Source organism: Chiloscyllium punctatum, chromosome 44, assembly GCF_047496795.1.
Source record: "Chiloscyllium punctatum isolate Juve2018m chromosome 44, sChiPun1.3, whole genome shotgun sequence".
Classification (NCBI taxonomy): domain Eukaryota; kingdom Metazoa; phylum Chordata; class Chondrichthyes; order Orectolobiformes; family Hemiscylliidae; genus Chiloscyllium; species Chiloscyllium punctatum.
The window spans coordinates 53,937,956-53,965,024 of record NC_092782.1 but is presented as its reverse complement, the minus strand read 5'-3'; the positions used below and the strand labels follow the sequence as shown (position 1 = coordinate 53,965,024).

General features: G+C 44.0%; 1 protein-coding gene across 29 annotated transcripts in view; it reads left to right on the top strand.

Annotated features, from left to right (window-relative positions):
- celf2 (cugbp, Elav-like family member 2) overlaps positions 1-27,069 on the top strand; it is a 985,143-nt gene that overhangs the window by 661,461 nt on the left and 296,613 nt on the right. The window lies entirely within an intron of this gene.

Sequence of the window (27,069 nt, the reverse complement as noted above, 5' to 3'; positions counted from 1 at the left end):
GGCAGCTCGACCTGGACAAAAGCAGGGGAAAATTCTTGGGTGTTCCAACTCCCAATCCTTTGAGTGTGAGGCAGCCCTTGACAAGTGCGGTGTGTGTGGACAATAGATGAGAACAGATTTGGGGGTGGAGGCAGTGCCTGGGCTGCAGTGAAACTTGATTGTCGGCCAGCATTGACTGCCAAGGCACGCACCAAGAATAGTCACATAGGTGACATTCCAGAAAGGGAGCTGACCATTAAACTGTACTCCAACTTGATTTAGCACCTTCTGAAGAGGAGGAGGGAGAACATGATTGGGAGAGAAGGTGGTAATCTGGTGCTACTTAAACGAATGCAAAGTAGAATTTGAAGTTGTAACTGACTGTAAAGTTGTTTCTTGGGTTGTGGCATGTTGATTGAATTAATTCTAGGCACAGAAACTAACTGAGCTGCATGGTAACATGGTTAGAAAATACTTTAGGTGGGCTGAGAGGGGAGAACTGTGTCATTTCTGAGATTTTAAGGTTCTGGTGACCAATTCTAAGGAGGAAGGATTGGGCTCTGTTCTGTTTCTAGAAGGCTGTGTTCCAAACCACACCAACTAATATTGTCCCTGTGGGAAAACTAAAGGAATGTTGTTGTGTATTATCCTGTTAGGTTTCGAAGCTCTTCAGTCACTATAAAAGGAGAAAACAACAATCCTTCAATCAGACACGAAGAAGGAGAGAGCAATACTTCATCTGGTATCTCTGTAGCATGTCACTCTGTGCACCTTTCCAGTGACTGAATGTTGGACTCTGTCTTTTCTAGTCATTTGTGATGGGGTACCAAGGCGTTGTATCCAGGAGAGTGCTCTTTGCACCAGGAAAGGGGGTGGTTGGAAGGATGGAATAGATTTGGTTTTGTTTTCAGAAATGTAGAAAATAAGAGCCGGAGTAGGCCATTCAGCCCTTCAATCCTTCATCACTATTCAATACTCTTCCAACCCAGACCCCATTTCCACTGTCACCCCATACTCTTTAATCTCTTTAGCCCTCAGAGTTATATCTAACTGCTTCCTGTGACAATTCCACAGGCTCACCACTCTCTGGGTGCAGACTCTTCTCCTTGTACCTGGTTGTGGAGTGAGAATCTCTGTTCTCGAAAATAAATAATTGCTTTCACCTTGACATCTTTTTAGAAGGCAGTGTGCTGGTATGTCAGTATGAGATGGAGTGAGATTTATCAACTTTGGCGTGATGGGGAAAGGGAGTTGGGGAAAGGGAGTTATGGACCACCTAAGCTTTACTCATTCCAATTAATATTCCTTTGTTCAAGTTGGTATAAAATGGTGCAATCTGTCACCATCCCATTTCTCTCTCAATCATTGGAAGAATGTTTAATTAGCTTTTTATCTGTTTTCCCAGGAAAGTGTTTAATTTACAGCGTGAGGAGGGCAGAGGGTATTGGGAGTGGGGGAGTTGCTCTTTATGGTTCCTGTTTTAATTCCTATCTTCTGTGTTAGGGAACTCTTCATTTTTCTGATTGCTAATTGGAAGTGAACAATTCAGCAGATAAAGACACTTTGGTGAGTTGGAGTAGATTGCAGTCCTTGCTCCTAGAGTTTACACTTTGAAAACAGATCCAAAGTTTAGTGACCTGTATCAGTAATACCCAGACTGAAGGGGTGAAAATGCCCCCTGGCTGCTGACCACTGAACAGACCATGATAAGTGAGTCATAAACGACAGTCAGCACAAAACTACCTCTAATTTGCCACTAAGTGGCACTAAATTGGCAGTCGCAATCCAAGCAGCTAGAGACAGTTAAAGGAAAGAGAAAATGTCACATTGATGCAGTAAGGGGAGCTCTTCTAAGGTCAGGGCCGAAGAATATTGTGCAAGGGTAGGGGAGGTTGAATCCTCCATCTAATTGTGTTGGAAATGGCTAGGAAGCTCCTTGATTTTTGCAAGAGACAATGTTCTACGCCCTAGTACAAGCATTAACAACCTTAATGTGCATGCACGTTCACCAGAGGAGGTTCAAAAACCTGTCTATTCGCAAGACATTGCTTTTCTTAAAAACAGTAAGTGCACCTTTTATCCTTTGTTTTTCGAATACGTATTGGATTATGGCTTTCAACAAGCTGGATAGTCTAATGTAGAATGTTCAAGGAAAGAACAGTGAGGGGAATAGACACCCCTCCCCACAATTGCTACTTTTCAAACCATTAATAGTGTATTTTTCACTCTACTTTTGAATTTCTTATTGAGGTGAAGTCTCGTAGGAGCTGTCACCAATCCATTTGCGAGTGTAGCTTTCCCCGTCAGCACTCAGTGCAGAGAAAGGTAATAATGGATAAGTTTAAGTGGAATTCATGCATGGATTGGCATCACGCGGCAGTGCTTTTTAGAAAGCATATTAGCTCACTGAAATGACTTCTTGCCTGACAAGATGTGGGTTCAGTACCTCAAGCAACTGTGATTGTTGGGGAATATTTTATGCCCAATGTGCACATCACCTGCTGGTCACTGGCGCAGACATTAACTCTAATTACGCTTTTGAGTGACTGGGGATTTCATTAAATGTTGTTGCAAACAAAAGTCCTGAAGAGCATATTCGAACAGACACTAAAGATTAAAAAATGCGATTGAGCTCTCTGCTCACTAGAGATGATCCTTTGGCGCTAAAGATTACTTAGTGAAGGCTGAATGTTTTGCTTCCAAATTTACATTTTTCACTGCTTATGTTGTCTGACCCTTGGCAGCATTACCATTTGTTGATGATAATCAATACCTTTTGTTACTGAGTCTTGAGACAAGAATGAAAACGGCTTCCAACAAAACACTGGGATTAGCTTTGTCCCACAGACAGAGTTGGAAACTGACTACTGCTGGTGAACACAGCTCTGCCTATCGTAGCCAGCCTGGTCCTGGAAAATGGCTTCTTGGCAGAGATACCAATGGGGCACGGTGGCTATGAGACCGTGTACCCTAGCATATGAATAGGAGGCAAGAAAATTTGGTGTGGGGCAAGGGGAGGGAGGAAGGAGACAAAAACAGCTACAAGAGGATTGTTTTTCAGTGGATGCTGCAAGTTAATGTTGTCTTCCTAAATATTGGGTGCTTTTAATTATGTAAAGCAGTCTTCATGTAGGAGGCAATGTTCTCATATTTTGCCTTCAGAGGGAGGTGGTTGTTTACACAGCAGAGTTGAGGTGTCTGTAATGAATTATACCAAGAGAAAGTGGTTGTTTGAAATTAAACTCCATTAAATATAAGCACCAGCCATTACATGCCCACAATTCACAAAGTGGCCATGCCCATTGCCCTTTTTGCAAATATTATGTTTTATTTAATTAGCTGATGAGAAATTTTACAGTCAGTGAGTACCAGGCTTGCTATTTTTGCAGAGATGAATTTGATACTGTTTCCTTTAACCTTCTCACTGACGTACCTTCCAAGTGGTTTAAGCCTGGTTAAGGGAGTGGGCTTAATTACAATAATTTTTCACGAGTACAAAGTGCAATTTTTACTCCCTCCTTAATAAAAGATTGCATTATGAGAATTGGACTTCTGCAATTCTAATTTTAATATGCAGTGTATGTTTGTATATATAAGTACATAAATTGCATGCAAACCATTAATCTATCCTTCTACCCAGTGCTGCCCATTTGCTCATGTTGAATGCTTTTAAAGATGCAGATAATTATGAATCAGCCCTAAGGAATCATTGACTTTATATTTATACTGGAGCTGTAGATAAATGAGCCGTACGTTAATGAGATTGAGAACTCATTCACCACTGTACCCCTCCCCATGCAATCTGCTGTGTTTATGTAATGGAAGGTTTAATGGGAACAATTGGATAAGATGCATTATGTCCCTCACCAGAGGAATGTGGTCCCCTGTTAAGTGACTCCTGCAGAATGATTTGATTGGAGAATTGCATATGTAATTTGGTGACACTGTCTCAACACTGAGGAGTGCAGGGTTTTTAAGGTGATCAGTTTGTGAATCATGGCTTTGCAGACGAGCCAGCCTTGCTGGAGACCTTCAATTAAAACAGATGGTTTCTGATTTTGGCAGTCCATCGTCAGGGAAGGCAAGTTGAAAATGGACTCCATTATTTCCATCACCTGTTCAGCCAGATTCTTTTTTTTTCCTCCACTGTCCTGCTGATTCACAAGGCATTGATGTCAACTTGTGATATAATTGGACATTCATGTTACAGACATGAAATTGATACATGCACACACACACTAACGGGAGAATGGCAATTATCATGTCTGCTCTGATGAAGAGTCACCTAGACTTGAAACATCAGTTTGCTCCCACTCGATGGATGCTGCCTGACATGCTGTGATCTTCAGCATTTGTTTTCAGTCATGTTCTGGGGGCATGGGTTTGAATCCCATGTAGCAGATGGTGAAATTTGAGCTCTATTTTCAAAAATTGGAATTAAAAGCTAGTGATCCATCTAACTATATTGCCAACTGTTATTAAACCCATCTGGTTCACTAATGCCCTTTTAGGGGAGGAAATCAGCCATCCTTACCTGATCTGGCCTACATGTGACTCCAGTCCCACACAGCATTGTGTTAGACTCATCACTGCCTTTAGATGATTGGGGATGGCCTCACCAGTAATGCCCATATCCTATGAACAATTTTTTTTTGTTAAAATGTACCCACTTTGTTTAAACAATCTTGGAACCTTGAACTGGAAACCAAGTTGACTTCTCTCCCCAGTTTGTTTCCACAAAAGGATACTGAGGTCGATTGACTGACTGCCCTTGATGACTGTTCTCTTTCCAATCAGTTGCTTGCCAGTGTTGTATTTTTGACTCATGGTGTGTTCTCTGATAATTCTGCTGGTTTTGAGTTCTGTGTCATTGCTGAATCAAATCACTGAAGAATGAGTAAGAGTATTCATTTCCACTAACACCCCATTGTCTTTATTTACTTTGGATTATCCTTCCCTATAAAATAAACTGGTCGCTCCCCGCTGTGGGATTATCAAGATATCTGACTAAAATCTATCACCACGCTTAAGTTTCCAAATAACGCTGCTGAGAAATCTGCACCCACTTGTAGGCTTTCTGTTCTTTTGAAATAACTAGTGGAGAATGCCAAGGCACCTTGGCTGAGTTGTGACCTGCTCACCCTGCACATTTAACCAACTAAATGCTGCACGATCTTATTGGTGCAGTGTTTCCCCAGCTGATCCCACCCTCCTCCTCCTCCTTTGTGAATTTCTGAAGCTAAGTGAGGAGAATTTGATTTTCTGCTAACTGGTATGCAACAATATCCCATTTTTGAGACCTGCCGATAGGCCAGTTATTAACACTGGTTTCATTTATTAGTTACGCGCTGGTTTCTGCCAACAGGCTTGCTTCAGGTGTTGCATTATTAAGGTCACTGTGGACTATTGACTAAGTTCCAACCTTTTTGAACCTCAGACTGGTTGTCTGAAAGCTATCGATATCCCAAAGGGAATTGAAAGAGAGTCCAACATTGAATCTACATGATACATGAAGTCAGCATGCCCTTGCACAGGATTGAGTTTCCCTTGTTCTACAGGTTTCCCAAAATAACTTTGCTTCTGTTCTACTGGATACCTTGAGACTTGAGAATCTTTTGTGTTAGTGTTGTCTTGAGGTAATGATGAACATTGAGGGAAGCCTCATTGTTTCTCTTCAGTTAATATATGGTCAGTTTATCATGGATTGAATAGGAAAGTCAATTCAGCTAGTACCTAGACACAGCTGTCCACATGACCTGGGTGTGCTGTTTCCATTCATAGGTAGCTGACTGTAAGTTATTTGCCAGTGGTTGTAAACTCTTTGGTTTTATACAATTTTGCCTCTGGAAGTCAAGCTGCCAGGATTGAGTCTGGCTTGCATGTAGGCTAGTTCGCAAGGTTAGATCACATGGAATCCAGGGAGAGAGCTAATTGGATACAACGTTGGCTTGATAGAAGATATGCTGGTGGTAGAGGGTTGTTATGTAGACTGGAGGCCTGTGACTCGCGGTGTGCTGCAAAGATTGGTGCTGGGCCCACTGTTTATTTGTCATTCTGATCCATGATTTGGATGAGAATATGGGTGATATGGTTAATAAGTTGTTGGATGATGGCAAAAATCGGTGGTCTAGAGGACTGTGAAGAAAGTTATCTAAAAGTACAACAAGATCTTGATCAGACGAGCCAAGAATAATCAGATGGAGTTTACTTTAGATAAATGCGAGATGTTGCATTTTGGTAAGGGCAAGACTTAGACAGTTAATGGTAGGGCCTGGGGATTGTTGGTGAACAGAGGGACCTAGGGGTATAGGTTCATAGTTCATTGAAAGTGACATCCCAGACAGACAGCGTGGTGAAGAAGGTTTGCCTTGGTTAGTCAGAACGTGGAGTAAAAGTGTTAGGAGATAATGTTTTAGCTGTGCAGGACATTGGTGAGGCCAACTTTAGAGTACTGTGTCCAGTTCTGGTCACCCTGCTACAAGAAGAATATTATTAAATTGGAGAGGGTGCAGAAAAGATTTACAAGGTTGTTACCGGCACTGGAGGGTTTGAGTTAGAAGGCGAGACTGGATGGGCTGGAGCTTTCTCTTCCTGGAGCGTCAGTGGGGTGACCTTTGCAGAGATTTATAAAATCATGAGGGGCATAGATGGAGTGAATAGTCCAGCTCTTTTTTTTCCCAAGAGCAAGAAAGTCCAAAATGAGAGGGGAAAGGTTTAAAAGGGACCTGAGGGATAACTTTTTCACATGTGGGCTGCACGGTGGCACAGTTGCCTCACCGCGCCAGAGAGCCGGGTTCAATTCCCGCCTCAGGCGACACACTGTGTGGAGTTTGCACATTCTCCCCGTGTCTGCGTGGGTTTCCTCCTGGTGCTCCGGTTTCCTCCCACAATCCAAAAAATGTGCAGGTTAGGCAAATTGGCCATGCTAAATTGTCCGTAGTGTTAGGTGAAGGGGTAAATGTAGGGGAATGGGTCTGGGTGGGTTACGCTTCGGTGGGTCGGTGTGGACTTGTTGGGCCGAAGGGCCTGTTTCCACACTGTTAGTAATCTAATCTAATCTAATCACACAGTGGGTGGTGTGTGTATGGAATGTGCTGCCAGAGGAAGTGGTGGAGGTGGGTACGATTACAACATTTAAAAGGCATCTGGATGGGTACATGATTAGGAATGGTTTAGAGCGAGTTTTGAGAAGATTTATAGCTTGGGTTGTGGTTTTGGATGTAGGTTTGCTCGCTGAGCTGAGGGTTTAGAGGGTCATGCCCCATACACAGGCAAATGGGGCTAGTTCAGTTTAAGCAACCTGGTCAGCTTGGATGCATTGGACTGAAGGGTCTGTTTCTGTACTGTATAGTTCTATGGCTGGTTACCAAGAGAAAAGCTGCATCTCCTGTGAGTCCTAATGGGTTTACATTTGGGTTGTGACCAGATGGAAGAGAGCACACTTTGAGAATCAGTGATTCACAACACATTCTCCCCTAAAACATAAAAGGCAGGCAATAAAACACCTAAATAATGTCTGTCCTCCGGGACAATGCAAGTTGAAATCAGAGCTGCAATGTTTTAGTTTCAATTTTGCAATAGCGGCACAGAGTAAGCAATAGGTATGCTTGTAATGTTGTTTGAATAGTAATCCAGAGGCCCGGACTAATATTTCAGGAATTGGAGAGATTTATTGTAGTTCAGTAAGAGTCTGGGGAAAACAAGCTTAGTAATGGAGTCATGATAGCACTGGGCAGCCATTCTGACAGTCAGATTTGTACTAGCTTCCTGGAAGGTAAAACTGTTAATCCCATTCCCATGCTTTCATTCCATAACCAATTGATTTCCCTCAAATGTGCATCTAATTTCCTTTTGAAACCTTTAATCCTCTCCGCATCCACCATCCTCCTGGGCAGATTGTTCCAGGTCATCACTGATTTTAAAAATAATTGATTTTCCTTACACCTGTCCTGTGCTTCTTACCTAGAATGATAAATCTGTGCCCACTGTCCCCGTGTCTAAACCTGTTATGATCTTGTACACCTCTAGCAAATTTTTCCTTACTCCCCTCCTCTCAAAGTCAAACAACCCCCAGTCTTTTGTTCGTGGGACCAATCCAGGCAACTTCCTCTGCACCCATTTGGGGATCTTCACATCCTTCTGAGGATGTGGTGACCAGAACATGATACTTTGTATCAATAAAAGTGATTGTGAAGTTGTGCGATTGTTACAAAATCCAAAACATTTGTTAATGTCCTTTTTCTTTCAAGAAGGAAACCTCCTCCCAATCCAGCCTTTTGTGACTTTAGTCTCTATCAACATGGTTGACTTGTGACTGCCTTCTGAAGTAGCCTGCCTGACCATTCTAGTCAGGATCACTGGAGATGGGCAATAAAGCGCCCAGTTTGGCAGTGACACCATATCCTAACTTTTTTTTAATGAGTTGTGGAACTACCCTTCTGCTCAAAATTTAAGCAACAACTTCTTCAGCTTTGTTTCCCCACTCTGGTTCCCCTGGAACAGTAAATGGCTTTTAATGTATCTCTGGCAGAGCAAAGCAATGCAATTTGCAAATGGTGGCCCACTGCTTGGCTTTTTTAAACAAAGGCCTCCTGTCTTCAGAGCTTTTCTAGGTGTGGGAGGGGCAGCAGCTGAAAGATGCCTCCAGTGTCCAAAGCAGTGAAGGAATTTGGACCGAATTTGTTTTATCTTTGATATGTAAAATTGTTTTTACCCTCAAAGATACCTATTTTCTTTAGTCTGAATTTGTTTTAACTTGGTTGCTATTGTCATTTTCTTCCTTTTTTTTTTGTTCTCCTCACTTTTGTGAGCACACATAATGAGTGCTTTGTCCACAGTGCGATTGGCTGTGACTGTTATCATCATCGTTGCGTCTGTACTTCCCCACCCAGACTCTCTTTCCCCCCCACCCCCCACAACCCAGTAGGACAGGAACAGCCTAACCAAGAATAGCAAACTCCGCACGGAAATGATGTTTGTGTCTATCAGTGAACTCTCCTTCAGTGAGACATTTCAACACCATAATTAATATGTAAAGACATCAGGTTGACCTAATCCTGACTCAGGGGAAAGTGGCTTATCAGAATGGTCTCTTAGCCCTAAAGTTATGGGCACAAGTAGTTTGCTATCATGTCTGAGGATGTTCAGGAACAAAATGAGCCCGGAGTCGTGATTATCAAGGTGCAGGAGAGATAGTGGAGCAGAAATTTGCAACAATTTGACAGTCTGTTCTGTCCGAAGAAGTGGGAAGAATTTAAAGCATGCTGTTTTTGTTACAATTGTTTAAAAGTGTTGCAGTGCGTGGAATTCTGTTTTACAAATTGCTGAGTGATTGCATGGCTCTGGTTTCTCTGAAATTTATCTTTTTAAAAGACAAGTTCCTATTTTCTTTTATATTTCCTCTTTACATGAGGGAGGGAGGAAGCGGGTCATAAACCTGAGAGAATTCGATTAAGTTGGTGTGAGATGGGCAGATGCAACTATGAATTGTACACCTGCAGCTGATGGTGGTGAGTGCATGATAAATAGCTCTTTGAGTGCAAGTTCTGAATTAGTCGCTAATAAAAATTGTTGTCTTGACGGGGCAGAGGTTGCTTCACTGTAGTGCGCAGCTGTAGAGAACAACACTGGGACTAAAACAGTTACATTAAGGCCAAAATGCATTGACCAGGTTTGTCTGTCCTACAAGGAAAACTGCAACAGAGAGATTGAGTGGACTGGGAATACACTCTTTGGAATTTAGAAGAATGAGTGGGGAATCTTTATAGGAACGTTTCAAATTATGAAGGGAGTAGATAAGACAGAAGGAGGGAGGTTGTTTTTGTGGGAGGGTGAAACCAGGATGTGGAGGTGCTGGTGTTGGTCTGGGGTAGACCAAAGTCAGAAGGCACTGGATGCCAGGTTACAGTCCAACAAGTTTATTTAAAATTACAAGCTTTTGGAGCGGTGCTCCTTTGTCACCTGAAAGCTTGTGATTTCAAATAAACCCATTGGACTATAACTTGGTGTCAGGTGAAACTAGAACTAGGGGGCATAGTCCTAAATCTGCTCCCCCTATTTTGAGGCTGAGTTGAGGAGGAACTTCTTTACCCAAAGGGTTAGAAATTTGAGGAATTCCAGTAAGGCAGTTCAGGCTGCCTTTGTTGAACATTTTTTTTTTAACAGCAAAGGTAGATTTTTGAACAGTAAAGGAATTAAGGGTTGGGGTGAGGGGGCAGGGGGTGAGTGGAGCTGGGTCAACAAGATCAGCCCTGATCTTATTGAATGGTGGAGCAGGCTCGAAGGGCCAGCCGGCCTACCCCTGCTCCTGGTTTTTATGAGACATATTAGTACCACTCTTAGAGTTATAGCGATGTACAGCATGGAAACAGACCCACTTATCTTGTGTCCCTGGAAATGAAGGTGGACTACATTAATGTTTAGTATTACTTGTTTTTTAAAAATTGTTTTTACCCTCAAAGGTACTTCATCAATCACAGATCTGTGATTTTTAAAGTCAGTTAGGATTGGCAGATGAACTGTTTCCTTTGATAGGTTGAGGAAAAATGGTGATATCAACTTCAAAACAAGTGTTTCTTCCTTAAAATTCAAGTTCAGCTGATCAGGGACAATGTCAGCAATCACTTAGACTCAAAAGCTGATGGAATTCTGCACTCTCTCCCTTTAATAAGGCTGACACTTAAAACTTTCAAAACTGAGTTACGTTGAATTTTTACTTGTTCTGTGTGATTAGTTAATGGTTGCAGCACTGGGTAGATGGCATTATTGTCTGATTTGAGTGGGGTAGAATGGCCAGTTCCTGCATTCCTAATTACGTCTCCGGGGATGCGTTAAAGGAGCATCATAAAGTCTTACCAGCGAAAATAATGGTCAAGTGAAGAGGTATGTTAGTATGGTCAAAGAGCAATGTGAAACTAATTGACAGTATTCAAACTTTGTCGCTTTGAGCCTTCTGTGTATGCAAACATGACAAAGCACTGTCGCCTTGCTTCTGATTGTTTAACCATGACATGACTTTTATCATGGTGGAGTCCAACAACACACTAACCAGTGCTGAGTTAACTGTTGACACGTGGCCGGGGGTGGGGGTTTCTCTCTTTGCCGTCCCAGATTGAGGAAGAAACACTTGAACGAGATCTCCATTCTTGCTGTTTGGCCCTTGGAGTTACCTGATCACATCAGGTCAGGGGCAAATTGAGTTGTTCTTTTTGTTTTCCTCAGGACAGATGACTCATCAATAAAAAGCAGAGGGAGGGTGTTGCTTAGTCTATCCTGATGTGGTTATAGGCGAAGCAGTCAACTGCTCTTCTCCCACCTCGGGAGAGTGGGAGACAAACAGGAGAAGAAAGGAAGACATCTTAGCCTCTCTTTTTGTTTGAGCGCACAAATTGTTTTTTGTGCTCCACAGTGACAATTCAAGCTGGGAGGCAGTGATGTAAACTATAAACCTGAGCCAAATACATGTGTTGGCTCAATAATTACAGCATGCTAAAAGGCCCCTTCTTTATTTTAATTTTTTTCTTCTTCTTTTATTAAGTCACCAAGAGCTGTCTCTGACATGAAGCTCATTCTGTGAAGTCTGTCAAACTTTGAGTAGATTGTGATCATTTAGCTGACACAGATGTTGTAGAGGAGAATAGCACTGCCTTTGGTTTCACTGTGCCTCCAACTGTCGAGAAAATACATGTGTGTAGATTTGAATTACACTTTGTCTCATTTTAACGGCTGGCCGTTTCTCTTCTCGACAGTGTTTTGGCATTGCTGGAGAAACCTGTGGCCAGTATGTGCAGTAGCATTGTTACTGGGCTTTCAGGAATTGCGTGTAACATTGGAGGAAACATTAATGTGGATTTCAGGCAAAGGCTTGCTGCTGTGGTGCAGGTTCAGGCTGAAGGCTGTAGTAAAATGCTGTGCTCAGTTTTGAATTCAAAACTGGGCATCACCAAGCAGGACTTTGTCACATAGCAACTCTCGCAAGAACTGTGCTTAATATCAGGTTGATTTAAGTGCTCAATAATTGACAGAAACAAATGGGGCTAACATTTAAATATGTTAGCAGGAATTCTGCCCTTGTGTGGTGTCGCTATCGTCCATGTATGGTTGAAACATCTCAAATATGTAACTCCTTTGACCTGTTCCACAGTTGGATTAGTGGTGCTGGAAGAGCACACCAGTTCAGGCAGCATCCAACGAGCAGCCTGAACTGCTGTGCTCTTCCAGCACCACTAATCCAGTATTTGATTTTCAGCATCTGCAGTCATTGTTTTTACCCTGTTCCACAGTTGTACAACCCCAGGTTAGACCCCCACTTGGAGAACTGAGAGCAAATCTGGGCACCACACCTTCGGAAGGGTGTACTGGCCTTGGACGGGAATACACCATAGATTTACAAGAATGATACAAGGAGAGATCGTACAGATTAGGCCTGCTTTCTCGAGAATTTAGAAGTTTAAGCAGTGGTCTGATTGTAGTCTTCAAGATATTAGCAGGAAAGAGAGGGCGGATAGAGCGAAACTACTTCCACTGCTCGGGTTTTCTCTAATTTGAGACACAGTCTGCGAATTAGGACCAGACCATTCAGGAGAGATGTTTGGAAGGAGTTCTACACAGTGGTGAAAGTTTGGAACTCTCTTCCATAAACAGTGGTGGTTGCTAGACCAGTTATTAATTTCAGTTCTGAAATAGATACATTTTTGTGAAGTAAGGGAAAGGAGCTAAAGACAGGTGTATGGAATTAGGCCACAGAACAGCCATGATCTCACCAAGCGGTGGAAAATCAGACTCCAGGAGCTGTATGGCCAGTTTCTATTCTGATCCAGTGATCATAGCGCACTGAGCTTTCACAGAGGGCTGCTGAGCTTTCACAGAGATGGAATGGTCTTCGAGTGAATCCTGTCCCATTTCCTGTCCTCATCTCTTTGTTGACATGTATGCCTCATTGTTAAAAGTTGGGGGAAGAGTTGTGTTGCTGACCCATACAGGATTATTCAAAGGTGTAAGAGGTAAGGGAAGCCTGAGCAAGGAGAGCGGTTGGTGCAGTAAGAATAAATGGGAGGGGAGGTAGGAGTGGGGGTGACGTGTGGTGTCGTAATTTTTCAAAGAATCCTCATGATTGGGGAAGGTGAAGACTGCAGGTAGTTACTGACTAAGATGGAATGACCTTGTAGGCTTACCTTGGTTAGCTTTGTGAGGCCATGAAACCTATTCTTGCCAGGGATCCTTTTGGGTTGAGGTAATTGGTTGAACAGTGAGCCTGACATTCTACGGATTTGCCGCCTCTGCCCACCTGAGTAGACTAGCTTGCCAACAGCCACTCAATGGGTGCAAGATCTGGCTGATGCCCTCCATAAAGCAATCAGGCTCTTCCAGCTTCTCTAGTTTCTGGCACTGTTGACGACCTTCAGTAAAAATTGCTGACGGGCATTATTAAGAGGTGCTGTCCAATTGTTTGTCTTTGGAAAATGGGCTCAGTAATGACTGGCATCTCAATGCCAGTGACCAGCATTAGTAGAATTGGGTGCCCACTGATTTGACAGAATTCTGGGTCTGAATTGTCTCCACGTGATCTGGACCATATGCCAAGTGAAACTCCCATTCTTCCCTTGAGCACAGGCATAAACTAATTTCTACCCCAGTGCTAAATGAAAACCAGCCAGAGGGTAAAATAAGCTGCCCTGTGCTCCTGGTCAAGACAAATGGCTTTGCCATTCATTTCTTAAAATAATGCAGTGATGATCAGCTTATTTTCCAGTTCTCTCTGCAATGTGAATTGTATAACTATATGTAGAGTAACAATTGCAGTCATCAGACAGTGTGTCATGTGAAAGTGGAGGCATTAGATGTTAGTTTATGCAGTGTTTGAGTCCTATCTGGGATGCTTTCAGTGTTGTTTTAATGAGCTCTGTAAAAACTCTCAGTTCAGTGGATCTGTCTGCTTGGAAAAGCTGTGTTACTACCACAGACAGTGACATTTACAGTGCAGCATCGCAGTGGGAGTCATGTGGTCATTGACTTGGGCTACCAGCTCTGTAATCGATCTGTTCCAAAGCCACTTGAAAACACAGCAGTTACTCACCAGCAACTTGTACATGTGACGCATGCCTGAAAGTGTCATCTTTATTTGGCCGTTTTTTTTTGGACTAGGGGAGGGACTCCGTGCTCTCGCCTTCAAAGTGCTGATTGAACTGAAAATGAAGGTGGTCTAACTGGCCAGTTTTGAACTTTCCATCACAGTTGTCTAGTTTTCTGCCCTTGCCATGTGTTACTGCCTTGGATGCAGGTCTATAATTCCCAGCACTGTGCCGAAAGCTGTTTGGCTGTGGAAGAGGGGACAGGACGGCAATCAAGCTGAATTCCCTCAATCCACGGTCCTGGAATGGTCAATTTTTTTGGGAGCAGGGTAGTTGACCAAACTTGTTTCCTCTAACTCATACAGCCAGATCCCTGGTTCCCGAGGGTATACCAGGCTGAGCCTCTATCATTTAACAAGATCTGAACCTTTCTTAGGTTTGTGTGAATCAGTTTCACGCTGGACTGTCTTCAGCTGAGTCAACTCGAGTTTTTAATGTTGTGTTTTCTAATGAGTCTGTCTTCCCATGTCAGCACTAAACCTGCTGAGCCATTTGCTTCCATCCTTATTACCCTTGTGCGTAATACAATCAACACCACGACTGTTATCATAAAAGTAATAATCTGTACAGTACTCCTACCAGGATCATAAAAGCCAATCTCTGTCATGCCTGTGAATGATTCCCTACCTTCATTTCAATGCAGGGCTTGTGGAGGGGAAGTAACAATAAGTGGATCAACCGAGATTCTTGATTGCTTCACTCAGTGGCTTCAGGCAAGTTTGGCTAGATTACGTGAGCCATGTTTAGACAGACACTTTTTTTTTTAAAAGTTCAAACATCACAAAGGCTCTATCAACAGTGAATGCCTTTTCTTAAATGAATAAACTGTTATGGAAGTCAACACAGTGAGTGCCCATTTTGCACTCGAAGCCATTTCATAAATTGCAGTAAAATAGGGATTTACCGTTTCATGTATCGCAGGGATTTTTTGGTTTGATAAAGCAGATGTTGGAAATCTGGAACAAATTGCTGGAGAAACTCAGCAGGTCTGGCAGCATTTCTGGAGAGAGAAACAGTTAACTTTTGGTCATGAACTGTCTTGAGTTGCTTCATTTCATGTAAAAACATTTATATACGAGTTGTTGTAAAAGCAGAGACCGTGTATAGCTGCAGTGAAGTCTCTTCAGACTAAAACTCATTTCAACTGTTTCCTGACAGTAATTTCTTCTGATTATTTCAGAGTGTAGTATAAGAAAGTTTACATTTTTAAAGGTGGCTTTGTTTTCTTAACAGGTGAGTATTTTCCTGCGACACTAACCCTTCATTCCTGACCCCTAAACCCCCACCTTGGCCAATCTACCCTGTTGGAGGGGACAACAATGATGAGTTAAACATTAGGAAAACAATAGGGTGTAAATGTAGTACAGGTATTCCAAACAACAGTGGAATTGAACAATGGATGATGTACCAGAGGATGGATTAGATTTTGTCAAATGTCTCGAGGGAGGATATGAAGCTGGAAGGACCTGTTAAAGGAAAGCTGCCTTTAGAGGTTCAGAGTTGGAGACAACAAATGGGTCATGTATGAACTTCTTGTAAGAAGGCAGATATAATGGTGGGTTTGAAGAAAGAGCAACCCTAATGCTGTTATGTGTTTGACCACCAGCTGATTCATCCAGCAAGGATGAATTTGAGGCTCAAAAGTAAATCTTGTAACCCTGAATTTGACAAAGATTGTCAGAGCGCCTAGCACACTTGTCAATGCTGAAACTGGAATATTGCCCATTATAACTGTCTCTTTGAATGGGATGATGTGATCATGAGGGCTCTTGTTATAAAAAGAGCTAGATCAGGAACTGCCAAAATGTGGTGCAATGACAAGTGGACCAAATATTGATCTGTAAAGGTTGGTGGGAGTGAAATGCAACTTTAGAGTCTTGAAATTGGAGTAGAAGTAGCCATGTTCTAGCCTACTTCATGCTCTGGGAGCCTGAGTTAAGTCATTGACATGTGTGCGCAACCACCATGTGGAAGTTTCCCACAGTAAAGTGATGACGTAGACTTCAACCCTTACTGAGGCTCAGCTGCAGAGGTTCTTGTGATGGCGTTATTTTGAAGAAATAACAAAGAATTAATGAGGGCAGAGTGGTAGATGTGATCTATGTGAACTTCAGTTAGGCGTTTGACAAGGTTCCCCATGGGAGACTGGTTAGATCTCATGGAATACATGGAGAACTAGCCATTTGGTTACAGAACTGGCTTGAAGGTAGAAAACAGGGTGTTGGAGGGTTATTTTTCAGACTGGAGGCCTGTGACCAGTGGAGTGCCACAAGGATCAATGTTGGGTCCTCTTATTTTTTATTCATTTTATTTAAATTATTTGGATGTGAGCATAAGAGGTATAGTTAGAAGTTTGCAGATGACACCAAAATTGGAGGTATAGTGGAAGCAAAGGTTACCTCCGATTACAACTGGGTCTTGATCAGATGGGCCAATGGGCTGACGAATAGCAGATAGAGTTTAATTTAGATAAATACGAGATGCTGCCTTTTGGGAAAGCAAATCTGAGCAGGACTTGCACACTTGATGGTAAGGTCCTCGGGAATGTTGCTGAACAAAGAGACCTTGGTGTACAGGTTCATAGCTCTTTGAAAGTAGAGTTGCAGGTAGATAGGATAGTGAAGAAGATGTTTAGTATGCTTTCCTTTATTGGGGTCAGAGTATAGGGTACAGGACATTGGTTAGGCCACTGTTGAAATATTGTGAGCAATTCTGGTCTCCTTCTTATTGGGAGGATGTTGTGAAACTTGAAAGGGTTCAGAAAAGATTTACAAAGATGTTGCCAGGGTTGGAGGATTGGAGATGTAGGGAGAGGTTGTATAGGCTCAGACAGTTTATCCATGGCGCATCAGAGGCTGAGGGCTGACCTTTATAGAGGTTTATAAAATTGTGACAGGCATGGATAGGATCAATAGACAAGGTCTTTTCCCTGGGGTGGGGGAGTCCACAACTGGAGGGCATAGGTTTAGGGTGAGAGGGGAAAGATATGAGACTTGAGGGGCAACTTTTTCACTCAATGGGTGGTACTTGTATGGAATAAGCTACCAGAGGAAATGGTGGAGACTAGTACAATTTAACATTTAAAAGGCATCTGGATTGGTATATGAATGGGAAGGGTTTGGAGGGATGTGGGCCGGGTGCTGGCAGGTGGGACTAGATTGGGTTGGGATATCTGGTTGGCAAGGACGAGTTGGACCGAAGGGTCTGTTTCCGTGCTGTACATTTGTGACTCTACGACTGGGAGGTTTGACTGGATCACTGAGAACTCCTGTTATACTGGCCTAATCACCGCCTTGTCTCTGTCCTCTTGGCATATGGTGATCATTCTCCTTCCCTCTGGTTTTGGATCCAGAAGGAAGAGTGTTGCCTGCCAAAACCACACCATAAAACGCCACCACAGGCTTTGTGAAACATTTGAAGTGCCTATAATTAACAAGTATGGTGAGCTTTCTTATGCTAACTTGGCTTTTTCCTGTTTGCCGTCAACATTGATGGCAGGTTGTTTTCACTACATTAGATAAACTGTTAATTGTCGAATGGGGATCGGTTGAATTTCTACGTTCGGCTCTTTCCCAACTGGAATTGGCAGGATTCTACCCCAGCCTTGTCTGGCATTTCACATTATTGCCCTCAACTGAATGTTTAAGCAGAGAACTGGGATTTCTGTAGCAGCTTATCATCCCTGTGTGGATGTCCCAGAGCGCTCGCGTACAATGCATTGCATTCTGAAGTGTAGCTGTTGCTACATGGGTAAGTGTGACAGCCAATTTGTGCGCGAAGCTTTCTCCAAATTGTAAATGAGATGGATACCTAATTAAACAAAGGCAAAATGCTGTAGGTGCTGCAAATCTGAAATGAGAACTGAACCGCTGGAGGTCATCAAGTCTGCACAATCTATGGGGAGAGAAACCAAGATAATGTTTTGGGCTGATTAACTTTTCACTCAAACAAGGAGATAATAAAGATGAAGCTCATCTTAAACAAGTTCAATGCCAGGAAATAGGTGTTAGGAAGGCAACAGCAATATAATTTTTATATAGCAATCTTAATGAAAGAAGTACCCCAAAGTACTTCAGGTGAGCAAGTATTTGACTCTGAGCAGTACAAAGATATTGAGACAGATACTTACTCGAGTTAGCCCTTTTGAAAATGCCTTCAAGCTAAAGGGGTTGTGAGGTTTAAAGGAGAATTCTCAGAGCTTGGGACCTGGGTAGCTAAACTTATGATTGCCAATGATGAATTGATGTAAATCACGTTGTGCAAGAGGAGAGAATTGGACAGACGCTGAGAACCCAGAGGGTTGTAGGCCTGGACAAAGTAGCAGAGATGGGAAAGGGGGGAGGCCGTTGATGAATTTAAATTCAAAGGTGAACAATTTGAAATTTTCCAGCAATACACCAGTATGGATTGCAGGGTGATCACTTGGTGAGAGTTAGGATATGGCTCGCACAGTTTTGGGTGAGTCCAAGACTGCATTCAAACATCTGAGTCTAGGAAAGAACGAAGGAACACGTGGTGGGGCTAATGGCAGGAACTATAAATGGCAAAACTCATGATGGCGTAAAGCAAAAACTTCAGATACGGTATAAATTTTGCAGCAGTATTTACTACTTAATGAATTTGAATGCTCTGGACTCCATATCCATTTCATCACAACTTCTGTCAGACAGTTGCTGGTAAAGTTTCTTTTCACTTGCGTCTTCAATAGATCCATGTTTTTATTGGGTGGTGACTGGATGGTAAAACACTCTTGTAAAAACACTGGATGGTAAAACTCTCCAGGCCTACACAGGTGTTAGTAAACCTTCCACCCCGACCTCAAATTTACCTGGACCGTCTCAGACTCCTCCCTCCCTTTCCTAGACCTCTCCATTTCTATCTCAGGTGATCGAATCAACACTGACATTTACTATAAACCGACCGACTCCCACAGCTACCTAGACTACACCTCCTCCGACCCTGCCCCCTCTTAAAAAAAAGCCATCCCATATTCCCAATTCCTTCGTCTCTGCCGCATCTGCTCGCAGGAGGACCAGTTCCAATACCGAACAACCCAGATGGCCTCCTCCTTCAAAGCCCGCAATTTCCCCAGACATGGTCAACGATACTCTCCACCGCATCTCCTCCATTTCCCGCTCCTCTGCCCTTGAGCCCCACCCCTCCAATCGCCACCAGGACAGAACCCCACTGGTCCTCACCTACCACCCCACCAACCTCCATATACATCGTATCAACCGTCGTATGACGGATGGACCTCCAAATGGACCCCACCACCAGGGATATATTTCCCTCCCCTCCCCTATCAGCATTCCGAAAAGACCACTCCCTCCGTGACTCCCTTGTCAGGTCCACACCTCCCACCAACCCAACCTCCACTCCCGGCACCTTCCCCTGCAACCACAAGAAATGCAAAACTTGCGCCCACACCTCCCCCTTTTACTTCCCTCCAAGGCCCCATGGGATACTTCCATATCCGCCACAAATTCACCTGCACCTCCACACACATCATTTATTGCATCCGCTGCACCCTATGTGGCCTCCTCTATATTGGGGGGACAGGCCGCCTACTTGCGGAACGTTTCAGAGAACACCTCTGGGACACCCAGACCAACCAACCCAACCACCCCATGGCTCAACAGTTCAACTCCCCCTCCCACTCCACCAAGGACATGCAGGTCCTTGGACTCTTCCATCATCAGACCATAGCAACACGACGGCTGGAGGAAGAGCGCCTCATCTTCCGCCTAGGAACCCTCCAACCACAAGGGATGAACTCAGATTTCTCCAGTTTCCTCATTTCCCCTTTTCCCCCTACCCCCCCACCTTGTCTCAGTCAAATTCCTTGAACTCAGCACCACCTTCCTAACCTGCAATCTTCTTCCTGACCTCGCCGCCCCCACCCCCACTCCAGCCTATCATCCTCACCTTGACCTCCTTCCACCTATCGCATTTCCAACGCCCCTCCCCCAAGTCCCTCCTCCCTACCTTTTATCCTAGCCTGCTGGACACACTTTCCTCATTCCTGAAGAAGGGCTCATGCCCGAAACATCGATTCTCCTGCTCCTTGGATGCTGCCTGACCTGCTGTGCTTTTCCAGCGACACGTTTTCAGCTCTGATCTCTGCAGTCCTCACTGGAAAAACACAGCCAGTCAGGCAGCATCGAAAGAGCAGGAGAGTCGATGTTTAGGACTCCTGAAGAAGTTTTCCTTCTCTTGCTCCTCAGATGCAGCCTGACCTGCTGTGCTTTCCACAGGAGTGTGGGGGGGTGGGGGAGGTAAATAGGAGGGGTGGTAAGGTAGCTTAGGTGATAGGTAGAAGTAGGGTGGAGTGGATAGGTGTGGAAGGAGGATGGACAGTTTAAGGTGATGGTGCCAAGTTGGAGGGCTGGATCTAAGGTGAGGTGGGAGGAGGGGGGGTGAGGAGACTGGTGAAATCGACCTTGGCGGCACAGTGACTCAGTGGTTAGCACTGCAGCCTCACAGCACCGGGGTCCCAGGTTCAATTCCAACCTTGGGCGCCTATCTGTGTGGAGTTTGCACATTCTCCCCGTGTCTGCGTGGGTTTCCTCTGGGTGCTCCGGTTTCCTTCCACAATCCAAAGATGTGCAGGTCAGGTGAATTGGCCAGGCTAAATTGTCTGTAGTGTTAGGCGCATTAATCAGAGGGACATGAGTCTGGGTGGGTTACTCTTCGGAGGGTCGGTGTGGACTTGTTGGGTCGAAGGGCCTGTTTCCACACTGTAAGGAATCGAATCTAATCTAATCTAATCTGATGAATATTCCCAAGGTGGAAGATGAGGCATTCTTCCTCCTGGCATCGGCATCAACATCAATTTCACCAGTTTCCTCATCTCCCCTCTCACTACCTCATCCCAGACTCAACCTTCCAACTCAGCACTGTCCTACCTCTCCACCTTCCTTTCCACCTAACCCGTTCCACCCTCCCCTCTGACCTATCACCATCACCCTCCACATGCTTCTACTATTGCCTTGTAAGATACCTTCACCCCTCACCCCCCCCCCCACCCCCGACCAGCCCAACCCCCTTCCTATTTGTCTCTCAGCTCCCTTCTCTCCCACCCCACCCCATTCCTGATGAAGGGCTTATGCCTGAAACATTGATTTTTCCCCTGCTTCTCAGATGCTGCCTGATTTGCTGTGCTTTTCCAGTGCCACACCTTTTGGCTCAAATGTTTAAACCAACAGCGAGCTCCAGAGGCAGCATTGTACTGGCATGTTAGCCTGGATGGTTTCACACGGTCGAAACAAGTTTGCGTAACCCAGCATGAAATCTTCCCCAACAGTTCTGAATGCACGTGACCATTGTAGAGAGGGTAGGAAGTTACTTCCTCTCCAGCTTTGTCAGCACGACAGGCTCTCATACCCTACTCCATCCATGGGAGTGATCTTGGATGTACAGCTTCTATTCTCTGCCAAGAATCGCATCGCAACTTTCATGTGTGGACTTTGCTGCAGTGTGCTGAGCTGGAAGGTTTTAACAGTTATTGGAATTTAATGCTCTGCAGTTACAATGTCTCAGACAGTGCTGTATAACTGACTAAGTAGAGCTGAATACCACTAATGCACCAGTAACGTCTCACCAGTGCTGGCTGGGATATTGTTCTTTGTTCAGGATGTTCTGTACTTATTAATTAATCAACTTCTGTCAAACACAGCAGTTAACCAGTATTCCCACCCTTAGCTTAGCTTTTAAAATCATCCACTGGTTGGAGTGCTATGTGTAACATGTTACCTCTTTTGGCTTTGTCAAGTTGTTCCTTTTTATTACTTTCTAACGAATGCTGTGCAGATATGACACTATGAATGGCATCACAATGTAACCTGACCCCCTCCAATAAATAGGTACAGATATGTACTCTGACCCTCCTTGCCTATTGGTACAATAGGGAATGATAAGCAGAAGTCTGAACCCAGTCAACATGCACACCCCTACGCTATGGCCAGCTTCAATGCATCTGCATTCAATTGAATCTTCACGATTGAATTTTGCACATTGCTGCTACGTAAATGCAAGTGTAAAATCCAGCTTGTTACTGTGTGACTTGAGATTTCCAGGGGAATGGAGAAAAATATTCAGAATGAGACAGGAAGTGGTTTGGGAAGGGTGAGCACATTAAAAGGAATCCTTTCGGCACCAGTGGATTTGCAAATTTCAAGTCTTGCTGTGAGTTTTTGTTTCATGAACAATTAGACTAAATTCTCCTTAGCAGGACCGCGGTTGTGGCTTCTGAACTACCGCAGCCATCAAACCATTATTAATTATCTCAATCGAATGAAACAGTCATTTACAACAGATAATAACTTCAAGAAATTATATGGATATTTTAAAACACCATACGTTGTTGGTCATGTTGTGGTAATGCAGTTGCTTAGGTGCTTTCTTCTGAAATGTATCTCAGCTGAGTAAGAACACATGTTTTTACTTTATAATGACTGCAGATGCTGGAAACCAGATTCTGGATTAGTGGTGCTGGAAGAGCACAGCAGTTCAGGCAGCATCTGAGAAGCAGTGAAATCAACGTTTCGGGCAAAAGCCCTTCATCAGGAATTCAGAGAGCCTGAAGCGTGGAGAGATAAGTGAGAAGAGGGTGGGGGTGGGGAGAAAGTAGCAAACAGTACAATAGATGAGTGGGGGAGGGGATGAGGGTGATAGGGCGGGGGGAGGGTGGAGTGGATAGGTGGAAAAGAAGATAGGCAGGTAGGACAAGTCATGGGGACAGCGCTGAGCTGGAAGTTTGGAACTGCGGTGAGGTTGGGAAGGGGAAATGAGGAAACTGTTGAAGTCCACATTGATGCCCTGGGGTTGAAGTGTTCCGAGGCGGAAGATGAGGCGTTCTTCCTCCAGGCATCTGGTGGTGAGGGAGCGGCAGTGAAGGAGGCCCAGGACCTCCATGTCCTCGGCAGAGTGGGAGGGGGAGTTGAAATGTTGGGCCACAGGGTGGTGTGGTTGATTGGTGCGGGTGTCCCAGAGATGTTCCCTAAAGCGCTCTGCTAGGAGGCGTCCAGTCTCCCCAATGTAGAGGAGACCACATCGGGAGCAACGGATACAATAAATGATATTGGTGGATGTGCAGGTAAAACTTTGATGGATGTGGAAGGCTCCTTTAGGACCTTGGATGGAGGTGAGGGAGGAGGTGTGGGCGTAGGTTTTGCAGTTCCTGCGGTGGCAGGGGAAGGTGCCAGGACGGGAGGGTGGGTTGTAGGGGGGCATTGACCTGACCAGGTAGTCATGGAGGGAACGGTCTTTGCGGAAGGCGGAAAGGGGTGGGGAGGGAAATATATCCCTGGTAGTGGGGTCTGTTTGGAGGTGGCGGAAATGTCGGCGGATGATTTGGTTTATGTGAAGGTTTGTAGGGTGGAAGGTGAGCACCAGGGGCGTTCTGTCCTTGTTACGGTTGGAGGGGTGGGGTCTGAGGGCGGAGGTGCGGGATGTGGACGAGGTGCGTTGGAGGGCATCTTTAACCACGTGGGAAGGGAAATTGCGGTCTCTAAAGAAGGAGGCCATCTGGTGTGTTCTGTGATGGAAATGGTCCTCCTAGGAGCAGATATGGTGGCGACGGAGGAATTGGGAATTGCAGGCGGTGGGTTGGGAAGAGGTGTAATCCAGGTAGCTGTGGGAGTTGATGGGTTTGTAAAAAAAAATGTCGGTATCAAGTCGGTCGTCATTGACAGAACTCCAGTCTTAAATGGTCTACCCCGAATCCTCAGACTGTGACCCCTGGTTCTGGACGCACCCACCATTGGGAACACCCTCCTGCATCTACTCTGTCTGGTCCTGTTAGAATTTTACAAGTCTCTGAGAACCCACCCACCACCCCAGCCCCCACTTCCCCAATTCATCTGACTCCAGCGAAAATAATCCTAACGTAGCCATTTTTAAATTCACCAAGTTTTGCTGTTAGCTCCAAATGGTCGTTTGAAAAGCTTTCATAGTTTCTAAACTGAGAGAATTAATATGTAAAAGCAGACAGTGGTAACAAGCTCTGAGAACAATTCCCTGTCAACTTCACTGCAGGCTTTGTGTCATTTTCCAATGTTGCAACATTTTGACCAATCTGCCCCTGTTTGTACTTCATTTCTCTGTAAAGCTGCAGATATGTTTGATTCGCACAAAGTGACAAAGCGATATTCTATATCCGTTTCCTGCTCAGATTTGTAACACCCCACCTCCCCTCCATCCCCCTCCCCCCTCAAAAAAAAACTTTGAAAGATTGCAAAAGCTGTCCGTGCTCGCATGTAAACAGCAACTTCTTTGGGCAAGTTTCGGGATAACTGGTCTGTGTGGAACTCCAGCCAGATGGGCAGCCTGAAAACTCAACTTGTTTCTAATTTTGCTCAAAAACTGAAACTTTGAAATAGGAACAACACAAGATGAATGACAAAGTAACCCCATTGATATGTGCAGGTTTATTCAGTACACCGAGTAGTGCTCTGGTCTTTGATCTGAATTCATTTCCTGTTGGGCTATTATAATTGGTTTTACAGTAGTATAGCTGTAATGGGGAAAACTAATATGCACTTGTATTGGGATCAAGTGGATCAGATTACAGTGCAAGATGTCCCACAGGCGAACACCCAGCCAATGAAGGACAGAAAAATGCACATGGCTGAAGGAGCAACAACTCAACGAGTCACAATCGCAGCAATTAGAAGCAAGTTTTAGATACCTTGAGTACGCTGTGCCATTTTGATAAGGTCATGGCTGATCAGATTGTCTCTCAATGGTCCTTTTCCCCCCATAACTCTGGACTCCCTTGTCATTACAAAATCTGACTTGAATACATTAAATAACAGCCCATCCTGCTGTCCTTTGGAAGGGAGGAGGGGACAGGAAGAGAGTGAACCCATGACTGAAAGTGGCCAACAATAATCCTCATCACCATCATTAGTGAGAGACTGTTATTTTTTTAGCTGTGTTCTTGAACACTAGACTCACATGCAACAAGGAGAAAGATCCTCTGAGCATTCATCCTACCAAATCCCCTTGAATCTTATGTTTCATCGCGATCACCCCTCATTCTTGTCTCTGGCCTAGTGCTAATATCACTGGACTGTTAATCCAGAGACTCTGGTCATATTCTGAGGACCTGAGTTTGAATCCTGCCGCGGTAGATGGTGGAATTTGAATTCAATAAAATATCTGAAATTAAAAGTCTAATGGCCATGAATCCATTGACAATTGTCAGAAAAGCCTATCTGGTTCACTAATGTCCTTCAAGGAAGAAAACTGCCCTCCTTATGTGGTCTGACCTACATGTGACTCCAGACTCTCAGCAACGTGGCTGACTCTCAACTGCCCTCTGGGCAATTAGGGATGGGCGGGAAATGCTGTCTAGCCAGTGACACCCTCATTCTGTGAATGAATAAAACTCCATTGAGTATAGGCCCAAAGTACTTGTTTTGGATGACTTTGTAGGATATCTGCAATCTACTGAAGCACTTTTCCTGATGAAGATGGAAACTGGGAGAGGAGTATGACCAGTAGCTGAGCTGGTATCGCACCATTTACACAATCCTCTAAAGCCAAGCTGATCTCCAACATATCGAATGCCGAGGGTGAAAAGCTTTTTTGGGAAGGGAATATGTTGTGGAATGAGCATAATCCCCCTTGACACACATCCCAGCTCATTCATTCCATAGAGCTTGAAATCTGTGCAGCCGCATTACACAGAAAACTCCAACATTCCAGTAGCTTGAGCTAATTGGCAACGTTGACACTATCTTCTGAATAGTCTGCCATAAAAATGGCATACTCCATCTAGTTTTTAAATTCGAAGTTCTTTGAAATGCAAACTCAAACTTCTTCCTTGTAGCACGTAACTGTTATTTGGCAGAAAGGTATTTTCCTTGCTCACTTTTATAACTTGTCCGCGGTAGGCACTGCAATCTGTACGCCAGTTGTAAAGACAGAGTGGAGGGTTAAACATGATTCTTCCCTGATGCATGTTAATTTTTTTTCCATAAGAAACGTCAGCTTTCTATTAATTTAGCTGCTAGAATCAAGAATTTTGACTGTTCAGTCTGATTCTTTGAACAGAAACAGACCTATAAATCCAGGCATCTCCTGCTGTTCCATGGGATCCTGATCCAACACCATAACAATCAAATACAAGAAGACAAATGTGTCTTTAGGATTTTGCCAGACCTTTGAAAGGTTGTGAGATACGATTTAGCATAATTTTAAACCCCTGTCAGTCCAGGAAAATGGTATTAAACTGTAGCAGCTGTACTTAGTTCATTGGTCATGGACAATTCTTGTTCTATTTTAGCTCATCTGACTATTGAGGTAAGCTCATTGAGACTCTGGGGCATTTAGTGGATTTTTACTTTTGTCGACTGTATTATGTTTTTAAAAAAACTTTTTTGCTAATATGGTGTCTGATTACAATGGTGTCCGAGGTGTCATCACAAATTATCATGGGAACATTTGCATCCTATTCTGTGCCATGGTGTCTGGCGTGCTTTTGCAGTTAATATCAACAGAACATTGTCGTATATACTCAGCTAAGGACGGGAAATTGTGCGCTTTGAAATGGTGCGTGAGAGTGCTCCTAAAACAGTTACTGCTGAAACTTTTTGATAAGAGTCTTGGGTGAGGGACCAGGCTTTAAGTTCAGAAAGAACAATGTAGTGGAATGAATACAGAGAGTAAACAGAAAGTAAAGTTTAGGTAACATTCGATTGCAGCTTTTAAAATTGAGTATTGTAAGAAAAAGGTTGAATCTGGTACGTGCTGTACTGTTGTAAACAGGCAAGTAACCCAGAATCTGCAGATATTGTATGATGCAGCAAAAAGCCCTAGACCCCGAGAATAAAAATAGGCAAACATCATTATCAGTTGAAGCATTATGTAGTTCCATGCACAGCTGATGTTGTGAAATGTCTGGCAGAAAATCTGCTGGTCAGATAATTGGATTGCAGATAATCAACACTCCAATGCC